This window comes from Cupressus sempervirens, chromosome 8, assembly GCF_028749045.1.
Source record: "Cupressus sempervirens isolate cs-2001-9-10 chromosome 8, ASM2874904v1, whole genome shotgun sequence".
Taxonomy (NCBI): domain Eukaryota; kingdom Viridiplantae; phylum Streptophyta; class Pinopsida; order Cupressales; family Cupressaceae; genus Cupressus; species Cupressus sempervirens.
Window position 1 is genome coordinate 664,564,733 of NC_143125.1, and position 17,512 is coordinate 664,582,244.

A 17,512-nucleotide genomic window follows, 5' to 3' on the forward strand; every position below is an offset into this window, starting at 1 on the left:
TTGACACACATCTATACGCACCCAAACCCCTAAAAAAAATTCTGCATACCCACATACCAGGTTCACATATCCGCACATGAACCGATAACTTAGATTGTTGGTATTAAACATATGAAAGAGAAATTAGATGCACAAACACATTCGAATTGAATCATTTCAAACTAGGATGTCTTCTCAAATCTAATTTGGGTTTTTGATTCTTGACATGTTTTGCTTCATTTCATTGCAAAATAACATGAAAACTAAACATGCAAAGGAAACTATATAGATTTCTAAGGAAACAAGTGATTTCAAAGACAAATTTATTGAAAATGATTCTGATATAGAACACACATGGCTGTTACATCAAATATACTGCTGTTACAATGCTAGAACATATATAAAATTTACATGCTGTTAACCACATGATTCCTCGCCATTATCATCAAAGCCCCAATGAGATAATGATCATTTGTAGCATTTGCAAGAAGATTGAATGACATGTAAGAAGAGTGACCAGTGCAAAAATAGAGGTTTTGCTGTAGGTGTGTCAATACCAACATATAAGGGGGGAGTCAATTTCAATGAAACTTACAAATATTTGTTGCTGTATGTTGAACAAATACTTCCCAAAATGGAGATGCTACTACACGATCACCCACAACTAGGGCCAAATATCAATGAGAGTCTGCCTCACAATGGTGCCACAAATATCTCCAAGTCGTATCCAAGGATGAGATAGTCGTCCACAAAATTGAACAATGTAATGCACTTTTGAATTCCAAAGCAAATCCACCGAGGGGGCTGATCTGGGTTTTCCATCCAAATTACATAACAGTCTAGGGTCACTGTCCTAGGGTTTTAATAGGACCTTCAAGAAAAGCTTCAAGCTCATAATAAAAAAGACTCAAAATAAAAATAACAATCTCAAGAATACCTTAACAACTCCCTTTTTCCTCCTTTTATAATAGCCTTTTCCCTATTTTGAGAGAAATAGTTTTTATAGTTTCTTTTATTTCATTTTCCCTCCAAAAAGAAACATTATCATATAATTTAAAGTTGACACTATATAAAGTCACTATTAATTTATTCACGACGATAACTTGGGTAGATGATAAGTTACAACTTAAATTGGCCTTAATAAATAATTAATTGTAATTGAATTTCACTTTAGCATTTTTGCTTCTTATATTTATTTCACCTTATTATTTCTTAAGTCCATATCAGCTACATTACAAGTTTTCCTGATCACCAAAATCACATATAATTAGCATCAAGCACACCGTTTGATTCTTGGAGCCCAAAGAAGTCTTGGTGCACCTTCTTTGAATCTCCATTTCTCTGAACTGATGTAAATATGATAAGATCCAAAACTATGAAGCACACTGCCACAATCCCAATGTAGAAGTGCCTCAAACCAAACCACACACTGTAGCAACTTGTAAGTACTCTTGCGGGTGAAGAATTAAGTCAACAAGAGTACACAATCACTGTTATAAGTCAGAACAATGTTCATAAATGACACCACATGAGTATCCCTGTATGCAGATGAATCTAGATCAGCGATGCCATCAAGCATATTGACTACACCAAGGTTTGGTTCAAGGGGTGAATCCACTGAAGCTGTAAAATGATGATGTTATTCTTTTTCTACTCAGGAATTTTCTGAGTGTATACCTTAATTAAGTCTTGTTGCCAAGCATGAAGTATCATCACCTAGAGATATTATATCACTTTTATCACCGTATACTAAGGCTGTCATGTCATAAGGAATGGGTACCCACATCAAGTTTGTAATGTAAATGTATTCCACAACACCCCAAAGTGTTTCATGATTGGCTGATCCACTAAGAATAAATTATAAAACCCATAAAGTCACAATGCTCATTCGTGATTGCATATTTTTCATTTCTATGATCATCATGACCCAAGGATGGAATATGTGACTCTTCTAAGGTTGATCTGTAATCATACTTACCTTGCTCATGTTCTTCTTTACTTTCTGTAATGAAATCAAACAGGTGGTCAGCATCACCAACTTTTGTCATGTTTTTATTAGTTCACACCTGGCTGTTTTCAATGGTTTGCTCTTGTGTTGATAGAGGGTGGTGATTGCATTCAGGAAATCAAAATTGTGTTTCCTCTTGTCCTAGCTTTTCACATCCTCAACAAAATCTTTTCTATGATGCTAAGGGCTGCACGATGCCTGTACATCTTGGGACTCAAACATTCTTCCTCCTAGAATGAGTCTATCTCCTGAAACAATTTGTCCTTCATTCTCTTTCTTGCTCTTTTCAGGATACCCTGTAACCTGTGAATTAAGTTTCTCTTCTTTTGCTGGCTCCTTTTCAAGTGCTGGTTCAATATTTGTTTCTGTTAAATTGCCGTGGATTGCTGCTAATGTACTAAGCACCGCCATGATTATTTGGTATGTGTTTTCCAAATGGCAGCAACCTCTTATATATATAAAGAGAATAATCGATGAAGAGACATGCCCCTTCATGGGACATGTCTATTCATTCTGTTAGATAATTAATATAATATAAACTTTAATCATAGTTTCATATGTATATAAACTTATATCTCATATATGATGAACACACCTATATAAAGAATAAAGACATCTGAATTGACTAAAACTTCAACACTTTCTCTTAGTCAAGAAGGATAAATACATTTTGATAAACAAAGGTAAAGGGTGATCAGTATTTTGAATAACCCAAAGATAATCAATGAGATGATATCTAAAGGATGATCAGTATTTTGAATAACCCAAAGATAATCAATGAGATGATATCTAAGCTCTTAGTTATTAAAATACCTAGTATGCTTTTATACAAACAATCCAAAGATAATCAATTTAATGATATCTAAGCTCTTAGTTGTTAGTCTTAGAAAATGGATACTTACCTCATGCCCAAGATGCATCTATACAAACAACTCAAAGATAGTCAATTTACTGACATCTAAGCACTCAGTTGTAAGTCTCACAAGATCCATATTCTCATGATTTAAGTACAACACTTACTCAAAATGTATAACATAGAATTTTATCTAATTGAAGCTGTCACACATCAACACTCCCTCTTAGCTAGGAAAGATAAACATAAGACGTATATTACACCATTTGTAATATCAGGAATGACAAGTTTAAGGATCTCTTTGATCAGAAGATATCCATCATTTTGATATCACATTTGATATCAAGAGTATTGGTCACCTAGAATACATGATATTCACCAATACTCAAATGTATGGTATCACATCTGATATCAAAAGTACTGGCCTCCCAGAACATCAATGATATTCACCAAGTTCTCAAAAGTGTTTATAAGGTATGTGCATATACATTCTCATAATGTGTACCATATAAACATTCACATGCAAAAGTATAATCTATCATGATCTACATAGATATCGTAAGATATCCATCATAATAGAAAATTAAATTATTGTAAGATCGTAACCTTTCAATAACTTTTGCAGATAAAAGTGATATCATTTGGAAGTTATCACTTCCTCATGATGTACACAGGGGGTAGGCCCTTTAAAAATCACAGTCACAGGGTATATTCATGAATTACAGTCCTCTTGACTACTCCAATTTACTGGAGTATCCATCTCCAAATGGTTTACTCCATCTAAATCAATAAGACCGAGATTACGAAAGGTTAACTGAATGACACCCTCAGTCTTCTCCCTTTCTTTCAAGGTTGACTCTAATAACACGTTAGTGTCCCTTTGAATCTCAATCTTTATTTTCTTGCAATAACATTCTTGGAGGAAAAAGATCAAGGCATATAGCTCTTATAGTATATATTGAAAATGCAAATAAGAGAGACTAATATAATTTTCAAAATAAGCTCTTTCCAATAAAATATAGATAAAATCTATACTTTGAACATATACATATATTTCATTCAAATAGATTATTAAAATCTTGTTAATAATTTTAAATTTTCTTTTGATTACACTAATTATCCTAAAAAATGTGTAACCATAATTAGAAATAATCTTATTAATTATTAATCATTGATGATTTTAAATTAATCCTTATCTTAAGTGTATATATAGATATATAACTATACTACAATATCTTCAAATAGAAACAAGAATTTTAAATATATATCATACCGTTTTTACCTTACCAATCTCATTGCCCAATATTCTAATCACTCCTTAAAAAAGTGGCTCCATCACTAATGTCTAAATGGTGGCGGGGGCCCATTTCTCACTTTGACTAGTACCAAGAGTCAAATTTATCTTTGAAGATGGAAATCAGTGTCTGATTCTTTGCAAATCGTATTCATTCATAAATCGCACTTCTTCATTCATTTGGTTCTCCTAATTCCGATTGGGCAATATCCTCTATGCCAATCCTTGGTATTAGCGTTTGATGGTAGGTTTGTATGCATCCACAATCCCCTTAATATAGGCTCCAAATGAGTTTAAATGATCTTACATATATTTCTTTCATCTCCACTCACACGGGGGTTAGTTCATGTTATAAACTTTAAGCAATCTTTAAGTATCATTCGCTAAACTCTATACTAATTCTAGATGACATCTATATTCTCCATGTATCAAGTCACGTAATGGATGGTAGATTTATAGCTACTTGAGTTTGAACATGCTCTATGTGGAGTTCTCTTTCCCCAACATGAACAATTTACTTCTCTTGTACACACCTTTCTCTATCCATTATGTAACTAATACGATATTCATATAGACTTATCCGCAAACCATTAATTGAATTGATTATATTAGACTTCCGATAGTCATTCATAACAATGACAATAACAATAATAAAGTGATCATATTATGTTAGGAATTGCCATATTCCCTAGATGACATATACTATAAACATGACTACTCAGTATTCATTGTAATTAGAAAGTATATTGCTCTTACTAATAGTACAATATTCCTATTTATAATAAAACACAATCACAAAAAATATGGTAATGATAATATTTCATTTAGTAACACCACTTGACTTCTCTCCTTCTATCCGAGGGTTTATACCTTTGTCAAAATCTTGTCATTGGTCATTGTGATTGTTATTATCTTTGGTGCGTGACTTGTGCAATTAAAATCTTCGCTTAATACTTATGTGGTTTGTGGTGATAAAATGCCAGGGTGGCAAGAGTGGGGTCTTCGTTATGAGTCTACACTCTATCCCTTTCCGGCTAGGGTACCTTTTAACAAATCTCTTCTACTTATTTCCTTGGACTACATTCATTCATGTCCCCAATTAGTCTCATATTACTCCTCCACAGTGGCAGTATTGTCTATCAATTTGACTTTACTGTCTGTATCTTCTCTATGTCAGCCTATAAATATGTGATTGTGCTCCTTTATTTCTTATTCCCTGGTAATGATAAGAACTCTAATGATTCCCATTCATTGACTGCACACCTATAGATATGTGATTATCTTCCACATCATCCCCTACTCTCTATTTGTTTTATTATCCTTTCCTTTCATTCATTCATAGTTTTTCCTATAGTAATAATGCCCGTGTTTGTCCTTCCTTTTCAATCGATAGAGTATTTCTCCATATAAATCATTGGGTCTCTCTTTCTATGTTGGATCACATCTTACTCGTCCAAGATAAGGAAGAGATTTGTTGTCTACTATTGTTATATTTCTAACCAATTGGTATTCTTTTGTTCGCAACTCTTCCCTTAGTATCTCCTCTCTTTGTATCTAAATTTATGCTTGTCAATGCCTGTGCACATGTTAACATTATAGTATCCTCTTGTGCTAATTTTATATTGATCTGCTTCTGTGATTTTGCAGAGATCAAACATCCTTTGGTTTGACCAAGCAAAGACATTACCTAACATAGGTCACTGATCACAAAGACATTTTCCACCTACAATGCAATCTTGAACCTTGCTCTGATACCATGTTAAATTGCCGAGGATCGCTGCTAATGTACTAAGCACTGCCATGATTATTTGGTATGTGTTTTCCAACTGGCAGCAACCTCTTATATATATAAAGAGAATAATGATGAAGAAGTCTATTCATTAATTAGATAATTAATGTAATATAACTTTAATCATATATATATATATATATATGATGAACACATCTATATAAAGGATAAAGACATCTGAATTGACTAAAACTTTAACAATTTCCCAATCACCTACTTCAATGACATCTTCAGCATGCTTTTCTTCTTTCCCAATCCTTGCTTTTCTATCTTTTGATTCTTCTTTCTTTCTTTGCTGCTGATATGAACTTGTAGATACCAAATCATCATCATCGTGATTTGGTATTCCAATAAATTGTGCGAAGGAAAGGAGGTCATGTATCTCCTTAGGAAAAATGCAATATGTATGGTGGCTGCTCATAACTGCATTATTGGTTGCCTTGGCATGAGGCCTCGTACTTGTTGATGGAGATGAAGTTTTGGAGTGCCCAGTTTTCCTTAAATGCACATCATCTAAATGCTGCAATTCCTGACTGTTCTTTTGTTGCGTTTCTCTTAACTTTGCAAGGTTCTCTGTTTTTCTCTTCCAGCTAGGTAAGTTTTCTTTAATTAGTGAAGCAGGGAGGAAAGTAGGTAATGATCTTCTGTCTTTAATTCCGGCAACTGAAAATGCTGACATGCAACTGAAAAATCTGACTGACAAGCTCACATGCTAGTAGGATTTCTGATACCACTGAAATATCCTGAACTAGGAAATTGTTTCAAATCTGATTTGGGTTTTTGATTTTTTACATGTTTGGATCCATTCATTGCGAAATAACATGCAAACTAAACATGCAAAGGAAATAATAAAAATTCCAAAGCCATGACCGATTTCAAAGACAAATCTATTGAAAATGATTCTAACATAAATCATGCATAGCTGTTACATCAAATATACTGCTGTTACAATTCCTTAAAATGCATAAAATTTACATGCAACATATCCACATGATTACTCTCCAATATAATCATAGCCACTGTGAAATATGATCATTTGTAGCACTTGGAAGAAGATTGGATGACATGTATAAGAAGAGTGATGAATTAAAAAATGGATCTGCTGCAGGAGACGTGCACCAACCAACATACAAGGGGGGAGTCAATATCAACTGAAACCACAAATAATCACTGTAGTATTAGGAATGATCCTTGCCCAAATTGAATAGGCTATTACTACACAATCACCCACAAATAGAGCCAACTATTAATGAGAATCCACACAATGGCACCATGAGTATCTCCAAGTCATGGGCAATGCTGAGATAGCTGTCCAGAAAACTGAACAATTCGATGCACCTATGAATTCTGAAGCAAATCCACTGAGGAGGCTGGTATGAGTTTTTTCATCCAAATCGTCAAACCATCTAGGGTTTTATAATTTTATTGGAACTTCAAACAAAGCTTCAAGCTCACAGAGAAAAGACTCAAAGTTTTTGTCCTAGGGTTTAGCTGGACCTTCAAACAAAGCTTCAAGCTCACACAGAAAAGACTCAAAATAAAAATAACAATCTCCAGAATGCCTTCACAATACCCTTTTCCCTCTTATACCACTTCCCTATGTTGAGAGAAATATTTTATTTAATTTCTTTAATTACTTTTTCCCTCCAAAAACACAACTTTATGTTATAATTTTAAGTTGACCTCATAATAAAGTCACTTTATAAATTGATAACTTCTTTTTATTCATGAAGTTGGCCTAGGTAGATGGTATGTTGTGACTTTAAGTGTCCTCAATTAATAATTTACTATAATTGAATTTCATTTGAGCATTTTTACTTCTTATATTTGTTTCACCTTATTAATTCCTTGGCTCCATATTGGGGGACTTTACACAAGTGATGGAGTTTGTGTTGAAAAAGATTCTTCAAATATGGCCTTTAAAAAGAATACTTGAAACAAAAAATTAAAGAGAAGAAACATGCTAAGACACATACAGAGTTGGAGAAGCCTTTAAAAAAATTGAAGAGTATCTAAAAAGAGATGATCAAAAGACATTTTTTGTTGATGAAGATCAAGGAAGGTAATCCTCTTTTTCAAATAAAGGGAGAGACATATTTTGGATCAATTTCCACAATTTGTGATTATCTCAGAGTAGCACAACATAAGACGAATGGTGAAATGCTTGTTCATAAAGAATAGCCTTTGAGAAAGTTGTATGGATAGAGTACTTAGTAGAGTTGGGTGTGACTCAAGAAACTTTCCAAGACAATAGGAGTCATCAAGCAAAATTGTTCAAAGACATAAAATAAAAAACTGTTCAACAAGACATTGTATTATTAGAGAGATCCATGATATTTTTAACGATTGATTTGGGATCTTGGTATCTCCAAGAACGACTTGGTCAAGTGAAGAAGAAATTCTGTGAGTATCCTAGTATGTGATTGCTTGAGGACATATAATCTTGGGAAAGGTGAATTGTAATGTCCCCCTTTTTAATGAGGTTATAATATTAATAAATTAAAATATCAAAAACCTAAAAGCTAAAATATAACATAATTATAAAATAATATAAAACAAATGGTTAATCTAAGAAAAAGCCAAGAGGCATGTCAAAAATCACGACCTTTGAAGGGAAAAGATATGTAACTAGTGTAACATGGAGACTTGCACTCTCCTAAACCTCGAAGTACCCATCCCCAAGATGTCTCTACATCGGGTACTTGCGTACCCAAATACACCCACCTTTGACATTCTGCAACCATGTTGCCGCTGGGATGGGTACTTGAATTTCTATTTGAACTTTGATTTTTGAATGTTCCTATTTGGTATGTAATATGTTACTATGTTGAATATTCAATGGTTCTAGTTACTGTTGCAGTTTTGCTATGTTCAAGTATTTTAATTTTGTATCTTCTATTAAAACATCATTTCATAACAAGCATTTCAAGTTCTATATGTATACCATAAAACACCCCTCCTTGCGCTGCCCTCCCCTTGTTGCTGCCCCTTGGCCGTACCCCCACTGTCCCGGAAATGAGGCCCATTTTCCTCCCATCTTGTAAACTCGTCTTGGTGTCCCATCGTCTCGACGTACTCCATACTAGGGTTACATTGTATGTCACGGACACCAAACATGGAGAAGTGAGTCATTGAGTAGCACGTGAAGAACACATCTTTATTATTGGTCAGTAGGATTATTACTCCTTTAGAGCATGAACTTCGGTTCATTTCTGTGGATGAAACCCCTCATAACAGAAATTAAAGGACTAAAACCAATTATTTTTAGTTTCGAAGTTTGTGGAGGAAAATCCCTTACCAGAGGACTCAAACTGGTAAGATCTGAAGAAAATTGATAATACTACAGAAAATAATACCTGATACTTACCTGGACAGATTTCAGACCATTCATTGTGCAATTTAATGAATTTAATCTTTAGGAGTAATTATCTAGTCAGCTAGTTGAAAGTCAGAAATTCTTATTAATAATTAAGTGTGCAAAGATAACTGTGCATTAGATGTTATAATTTAAAATAAAAAACAAGGGAAAACAAAGAGGGACATTACATTTGATGCACTGGGCTTATTAGTGAAGGCTGTGTTATAATCAGAAGTTCCATGTTTAACAATTGTTTCAAAGGTTCCTATCACATGCTTCTTTCTTTATTGGGGGCTGCGATGCTACACAGACTCATCAATTGCACTAATTACTAAATTCTATGCAGATTGGACTGCACAATACATTACCTTCTCATTTTATATAAGTCTATTCATCTTCATTTTCTATACTATATCCTTTGCTGTACTACACAATAAACTTTGTGTAGTTGTCTGAGCTTGATGTTTTAACATGCTAAGCAGATCTTTAGTTCTTAAGCACATATGCTAGCCTTTTAAAAAAAATAGGATTATATGCATGAGCTTCCTTGGCTCTCTTTGCTGGTTTGGGCTTCCAGCTGCTTGTCGGTAAATTGCATATTGTAGCTGACGGGTAGAAGTGTATCTGAAGGGCGCATGATGGTTGATCACCCCTTCAAGAAAGTATATGTACACCATCCGGAAGGGACTTTGGATCATCATTGATCATCATAATCATATTGTAAGCATTGGAGTGCATATTGCGTATATGAATAAAGTATCTGTTCTGTGTTATATCTTATTATACTACATGTGATAAGTATCCTTTTACCTTGTACGACAAACATTTGGTGCTGTTGCTAGTTGAACTTGGAACGAAGGAAGTGTTATGAAGATTAATGCCGAATCTACTTAACAAGGATAGAAATAAGATAAAAGATAAGGATGAAATATGCACAACACAGGAAGTTTTAATTTTAGCACAATAGGTGGAGTGTAGACAGAAGTTTCAGCAGATTACCTATGGACACTGAGAAGGTGAAGGAGCATAGACGGAGGGAGTGCATTAACCTAGCAGACTAAGGAGTGCCGAGGAATTGCTAGAAGAGACTTGATAGCGATTGAATTTGGTGGAAGAAACAAGCGAGGAGTTCCTTAATCTGTATACGTCGAGGGTAGAGAATCCGAACGGAAGGGAAGTAACTCGCACGACATGAAGTGTCGAAGGAGCACAAGCGTGGAGTGATACTTCCGACGAAGGATACAGATAGAGAATCGAACAACTTTGCTTGAGGAAGATTTTTTCTCATCAGGTAATGCGGTTGTTCGAAGTAGCACAGTTGTCCAAAGCAACGCAGTTGTATAGAACAACGCGGGTGCTCAGAACGTGGGTGCTCAGAACAACACTGGTACTCAGAATAGCATGAGTACTCAGAACAAAGCGGGTGTGCAACAAGCTTCACCACTTAAGAAGAAAATAGTAATGGCAGAACCAAAGGAAAAATCGCCGAAGTTCAATGGTGACTGGACGACAGATCCGATTAGACACTGCAAGACGTGAAACAATATGGACGACAAACGGTGTAATGGACTAAGATGACTGGGTTTGATAGTTTCCAGCAACCTTGCGGGATGTAGTGATTGATTGGTTTGTGGATGCCGATTCTTTGAAATCAACTACATGGGCGGACATCAGGAAGGAGTTCATAGTAGAGTTCCGACTACTAAGGGATGATAACAAAATTGTAGTAGAAATATACAGTACAAAGTAGGGGAAGAATCGTGTATATGCAAGAAGGCTGAAAGGATTGGGTAGGGAAGATGGAGAGCCCACTGGTTGTCGGATTAAAGAAACGAAGGTTTGTTGAAGGGCTACGACTGACACTAAAGAAGAAAATGAAGATTGTACCTCCAACATCGTACGTAGATGCATATAATCGGGGGATGGATCTAGAGAGAGCAAAAAACAAGCAAGAAGAAGCACAGATCATTGGACTCAAACGATTCATCTTCCGAAAGTAGCAGTAGTGATGAAGAATCAAGTAAGAAAGTCCGAGCGTTGCAAAAGGATATGCTATGGATGATGAAGGAATTTAAAAATCTGAAAAAGAATCTTGACTCGGTGAAGGGGAAATTGTGGTGTATGGACTGTAAGGAGGGCCATGCAAACGGCTCTTGCCCGAAAAAACAATTTTGTGATATCTGCCAGATTGCGGGACATTCCACCAAGGAATGCCCATTCAATATGAAGACGAAGGGACATCAACAAGTATTATTGATGCAGGAAGTGTCCACAACAGGAGTAGGAACGAACACAAATAATGATGCAACCTCAGGAGGGTACCAAAACAATAATCAATGCGGACATGGTGGTAATAATAATAACAATAATGGAGGCCGAAGTCAGATACAGTACGACTCAAGTGGATGGCCGATGATACAATGCCGTGCGTACAACTCCTGGGGGCGCTTCGCTAGAGATTGTACCTCAAAGGAAACACCACAATTGTTATGTAGATGGTGTGGTTTGGGAGATCACGAGGATTGGAAATGCCATAAGCAAGGGGTGAACTTGTTAAGCATTGAAACATGTGATGAGAAGATACTAGCCATCACTCACGAACAAGCAAAGAAGGCAATGTACCTAGATGTAGAGGAAGAAAAGAAGAGGTTGCAGCAAGCACGAATGGAGTTGGAAAAACAAATGGAGATAGAAAAATCACAAACATAAGACATTGCCAACACCTTGAAGAGAAACTTGGTGAAACAAAATATTATAAGGCAGATAATGCAAATGGAAATTCCTATAAAATTAAATGACCTTACAATGCCTCAGTTGCGGATGATGATACTGAACATGACACCACTCCTAGAAGTAATGGAGGAGACAGGAAAGGATGGTAGTGGAACGACTGCAACAAACCCAATGCTACTGGCACTCACTACGAGAATACATCTTGCAGTAGTAGAGATGGGTATCCTAGGAACTGTACTTGCAAACAAAATCGTCGACAGAGGGTCAGGTGTAAATGTGTTACCAGAGGATATATGGAAAAAGTTGGGACAATCTACATTGTGGCCACCTACATTTCAGTTACTACAGATCAACACAGAATCAAGCCATTGGGAACCTTGATGGTGCAGCCGGTAACCATCGGAATGCAACCATTTCTATTAGATTTCGTGGTCATTTCGCTAAAAAAAGAGAGGCTATGGTGCTATCCTTGGACGGGTTGGTTGGTGCAAGCAAAAGTGAAGCATGATTGGAAACGAAATACCCTATCCATGGAATGCGGAGGCCGAAGATTTGTAATTGACTTGCACACGCAGATGGTAGGGGAGGAAGCAGCATCGTTGGATTTTGAGGGAGAAGGTGAAGGGGACAATGAAAGGAAGAAGAGAATGGAACCCGATGGAGAGGAAGTATTGAGATTGGAAGGAGGATCTAATGGTGATGACCTGAACTTGGTGAACGGCCTACTCCATTGGCTGATGGAGGACTACGAACTCTTTCCGAGTTGTAATATGTTAAGGGTTGACGAAAGTAAGAAAGGAGAGGAAAATGAATGTTTGAAGGAATACAGAGAAGTGAAAGAAGGCAAGGCGATTAGAGCTAAAGCTGAAGGAAAGAACATATTGTATGGCTAGTACAAGAGGAAAAACATACCATACGAACCTAGAAATAGGAAAGATTCACAGTACTGTACACGGTGAGTGGACCACGCGGAAAGAAAAGGTTACACCACACCACAGATTTAGTAGAAAGGTACTGGCGGCAAGGAAAACATGTACAATTTGCATAGGAAACAAAGAGGAAAGGCTTAATAAAAATTGCAGCATTACGGAGTGAAGGTACTAGAATCAAGAATACAGTTATTGACGAGGAGTGGCAGCCGACAGAATTCATGGTACCAAGTTTAAGGATCGCGATCAAGAACAAACTGGGAGATATGGAAAGCCTGAGGGACAGATTGTATAACTTAAATAAACTTGATGAGCGACGATTGCAGGCACAATGGACCACAAAAGTTACACAAAATAGGCAAAAAGTATGGCATGACAAGCATTTGAAATTGAATAAATTTCAATTGGACTAGTTAGTTTTAAAGTATAATGGGCAGAATTAGATGAGGAAAGCTCAATGTGAAGTGGGTAGGACTGTACAAAATCTGCGAAGTCGGCGATAATGGAGCAATCAAATTATGGACGCTCGACGGGAAGGAATTGCCTGATGCAATGAATGGATCGAAATTGAAAATCTATCTCCGATGCAATGAATGGATCGAAATTGAAAATCTATCATAAAAGATATAACGTGCCTCCATGGACAAACTAGAAACAAAATAAAAAATAGTAATTAGTAATGTATATATGTAAGATAAGTAAATATAAGTATAAAAGGAGAATTATAAATGGAGCAATGACAGAATTGTAGTGACATAGCATCGTACGACTGTTAATAAAAGGACTAAAGCACAATTCAAGAGTACACCATCCAAAAGACAAAAGAAGGAATTTGTACGGTAGTCAATGAACTGTGGAAGTGTGGAAGACCATACGGATGACATATGCAGTGTGGAAGACCATACAACATAAAGTAGGGTGGAAGACAACAGAGGAAGCAACCCCATAAGGTTAGAGAGAAAGCAACCACAAGTACCGTAGTGAGAAGGCGAGTGTCGTATGACTGTACGGATATGAATGCATATGGGCATTCCATACGGACATAAGGGAACACCATACAACGTACCGTTGAGAACACAATAGGCGATACCATACGACCTTCTATAACAAGGAATCTTACATTGTAACAGGACATTGTACGGTAGTATTTGAAGGACAAAGCCATACGGACTAAAGGAAGAAGAAGAGACCCTACAGACACCACTGTATGACCGTACGAACAACACAGGAAGGTCACAGAGAAAAGTACCATACGATAACATGGAAGCATAAAAGAAGAGAGATCACCTTATGACCTGGGACTACAGATCAAGCATTATGGTAAGAAAGGCAAGGGTGGGAAAGCTATAAAACACCACCGTACGGTCTGGGAGAAATCAAATGCAAGCAAGGAAAGAGATCGAATAGACCACCGAAGGGTGATAGGAGGTTTTTAAAAAAAAAAAACGACGACAAATCAAAACAGTTCATAATAAATAACATATGGTGCCAAAGGGAGAGACATAAATAGGCAGTGAAGAAAACATAAGCGATTAGTAGAAAGAGTATGAGATCGGAAGAAAATCACAAAAATGGTGTGTTCCATGGACTTTTGTGTGGGTTTGAAGGCGCTAATTTGGTCTTGGCAATGGGGGCGCTGCCCCTCGACCCCAATGAGGCCATTGCCCCCTAGACCCCCGGTCAGTTTAGTTATCAGTCGTGGGAAGTGTGACTAGTTGATGAGACTTGGAGTTGCTACAAGCATAGAGTGTTTGTGTGCCAATGGTGGAGAGAGCACCGAAGGGTGATAGGAGGTTTTTTAAAAAAAAAAGATGACAAATCAAAACAGTTCATAATAAATAACATATGGTGCCAAAGGGAAAGACATAAACAGGCAGTGAGGAAAACATAAGCGATTAGTAGAAAGAGTATGAGATTGGAAGAAAATCACAAAAATGGTGTGTTCCATGGGCTTTTGTGTGGGTTTGAAGGCGCTAATTTGGTCTTGGCAATGGGGGCGCTGCCCCTCGACCCCAATGGGGCCGTTGCCCCCCTAGACCCTTAGTCAGTTTAGTTATCAGTCGTGGGAAGTGTGACTAGTTGATGAGACTTGGAGTTTCTATAGGCATAGAGTGTTTGTGTGCTAGTGGTGGAGAGAGCACTGGAGCAAGCCTTTCGAGAGGGATGCTATGCTTTGAGGCACTCGGAGTAGGTGTTGGTTGGACTTGAGGCTGTCTTGGTGGATGCATAGAGAGCTTGGAAGGAGCTAACCATCCAGTTGGAGGTAGTAGAGCGACACTTGGCTCAGTGTACCAAGGAGTTGGAAGCAGAGAATACGACATGGATGGCTATCAAGGTCAAATTGGCTAAGGAGACAGTATTGTGTTAGTAGAGGCTACAGATGCAACGTGTTTTGGAGACCAGTTTGGTGCAGGCATGGGAGGAATGTGAATGTGATGTGAAGGAAAAATATCTATCTTGTTATAGTTAGTCACAGTTAATGTATTCCATTTTGTTAATTTGTCTTGGTAATTTTGTAATTGTTGTTCGGAGACGACTTTACTTTTTTTGGGGGGGGGGGATGATGTTGTCAGCAAATTCTATATTGTAGCCGACGGGTAGAAGTGTATCTGAAAGAGCATGTGATAGTTGAGTCACCCCTTCGGGAAAGTATATGTACGTCGTCTGGAAGGGACTTTGGATCATCATTGTAATCATCATAGTCATATTGTAAGCATTGGTGTGCATATTGTGTATATGAATAAAGTATCTGTAAGCATTGGTGTGCATATTGTGTATATGAATAAAGTATCTGTTCTGTGTTATATCTTACTGTACTACATGCGATAAGTATCCTTTTACCCTGTACGGTAAACACAACTTAATATGCCCCTGTTAACATAGTTCCTATGTTTCAAGCTGTGTAGAACGCTCTATAAGTTGTGAGAACTAACATTGTATCTTATGTGCTTGGAAATTTGCATAGCTTTAGAGATTGCTCAGCTGATGTAGTGGCTGCAATTATTTGAATTTGCCCACATTTATGCAGATGTATTGGAGAGGATGATCTATTTTTAAAACTCTTTGAAATGCGTTCAAATGCTCTATTTACATGACAATAAATTTTATATGCTGCCCTTAGCTGCAACAGAGCATGACCATTGGCTTGTTTGGCCTCAAAGAATGCATTTTCTTCTTCAGTCTTCATTAAAGAATATAGCTGTGTAGCCCTTCTAATAGAGTTTGTAAAGAACTATAATACAATATTTGCTTGGGCCCTGCAACTATGCTTGAGGTCAGACTTATTGAAGTGATCCCTATATTATCTTCATTTTCCATGGCATTCAAATTTTGAACTGGAGTGCCTAAAATGCACTGCATTAGGATGGGGATGGTAAGCGGCAAGGGGTATATTTTTTAGTTGGCTTTTTTAGCAGGCCATTTTTTAGGGTACGCCAATTAAAAAAGAGGAAATTTTTAAAACTAAAATAAATTTCTAACATGGGTATAACAAGGCATTCATTATATTCTTTTTAGAACCTAATTGCCTAAAATCAGTGTAGGATTGAGATTTGACATAATGGTCAAGACTAAAAAACAAAAAATCATTCCTTCATTGTCAATGTACATTTATATTATATAAAATCACAACAAAATGCCCTAAGGCCACATGTTTCAATTACAAAATGAAAATGATATAGAAAATCTGCTGCTGTCCCAAATCTTTGTTTGCTGACAGTAATGAATTTTAGCTCCGAGTTTGAGTTATTGACAATATAAGGGTTGCCTCATCCAATGGAATCCCAACCAATCCCTCTTTTTCCTCTGCTTCCATTCTACATAACAGCTTGGGGATCAATCTTGGATTACCCCTTGAAGCCCTATTGAAGTTATGTTTGATAAAACCTTTTGTGTGACAATTTTCTTGTTTGAACCTCATTACTTCTAAAGCTTGAGGTGTTTTTATTTTCATCTGACTGTTGCCTCTTAACCCTTTAATGGGGCAGCTTATTTATTATACTGTTTGTAGGTTAAATATTTTTTTGGGGACGTACCTTTTTGGTACAGTGGAAAATTTTATAGCATAATGAAAATTGATTATGGATTGTTATTTTATATCTACCACTCGTGATAAGTTCATGCAAACAAGTTTTAATGGGCATACAATCTACTTTGGGCAACTGATGCTTCATCAGTTAGGTAACTTTGCTGCTATCTTACTAATATTGCATGCTTAGCTGACCAAGCGTTGTTTCTTTTCTGTTAGTAAGGAAGAAAACATGATAAGATGCAAGGAGTATTATTTTCTAGAAATATGCCTGTACAATGCACAGAGGCTTCATGGTCATTCAATATAAGAATGTAGGCAGTGTAAGTTTCTCAGAGAATATTTTTGGAGAGCTGGTATAAGACGCTGCTGTCATCATGTGAAGTCATAGTTGAAATGAAGTGTAAGTTCAATCAGAGATCTTTATTTTTAGGCAAATTTTATGTTTAATGTGATTTAAATCACATTGTTTTAATGCTTCTTAATTTTGATGTAAAGGGTCAATACGACTGGTTTTTATTAGAGCAGAGTATATTGTGTTT

At 36.5% G+C, this 17,512-nt stretch overlaps 1 protein-coding gene across 2 annotated transcripts in view; it reads left to right on the forward strand.

Moving 5' to 3' along the window:
- LOC149544209 (autophagy-related protein 13b-like) overlaps nt 1–17,512 on the forward strand; it is a 36,010-nt gene that overhangs the window by 17,232 nt on the left and 1,266 nt on the right. Inside the window, exon 3 of one of the 2 annotated variants that reach the window (XR_016355761.1) lies at nt 17,190–17,373. The exons of the other annotated variant lie outside the window; for it this stretch is intronic. The gene's annotated coding sequence lies outside the window, so the exon portion shown is untranslated. The remainder of the gene's footprint in view (nt 1–17,189; nt 17,374–17,512) is intronic. 2 annotated transcript variants of the gene reach the window in all.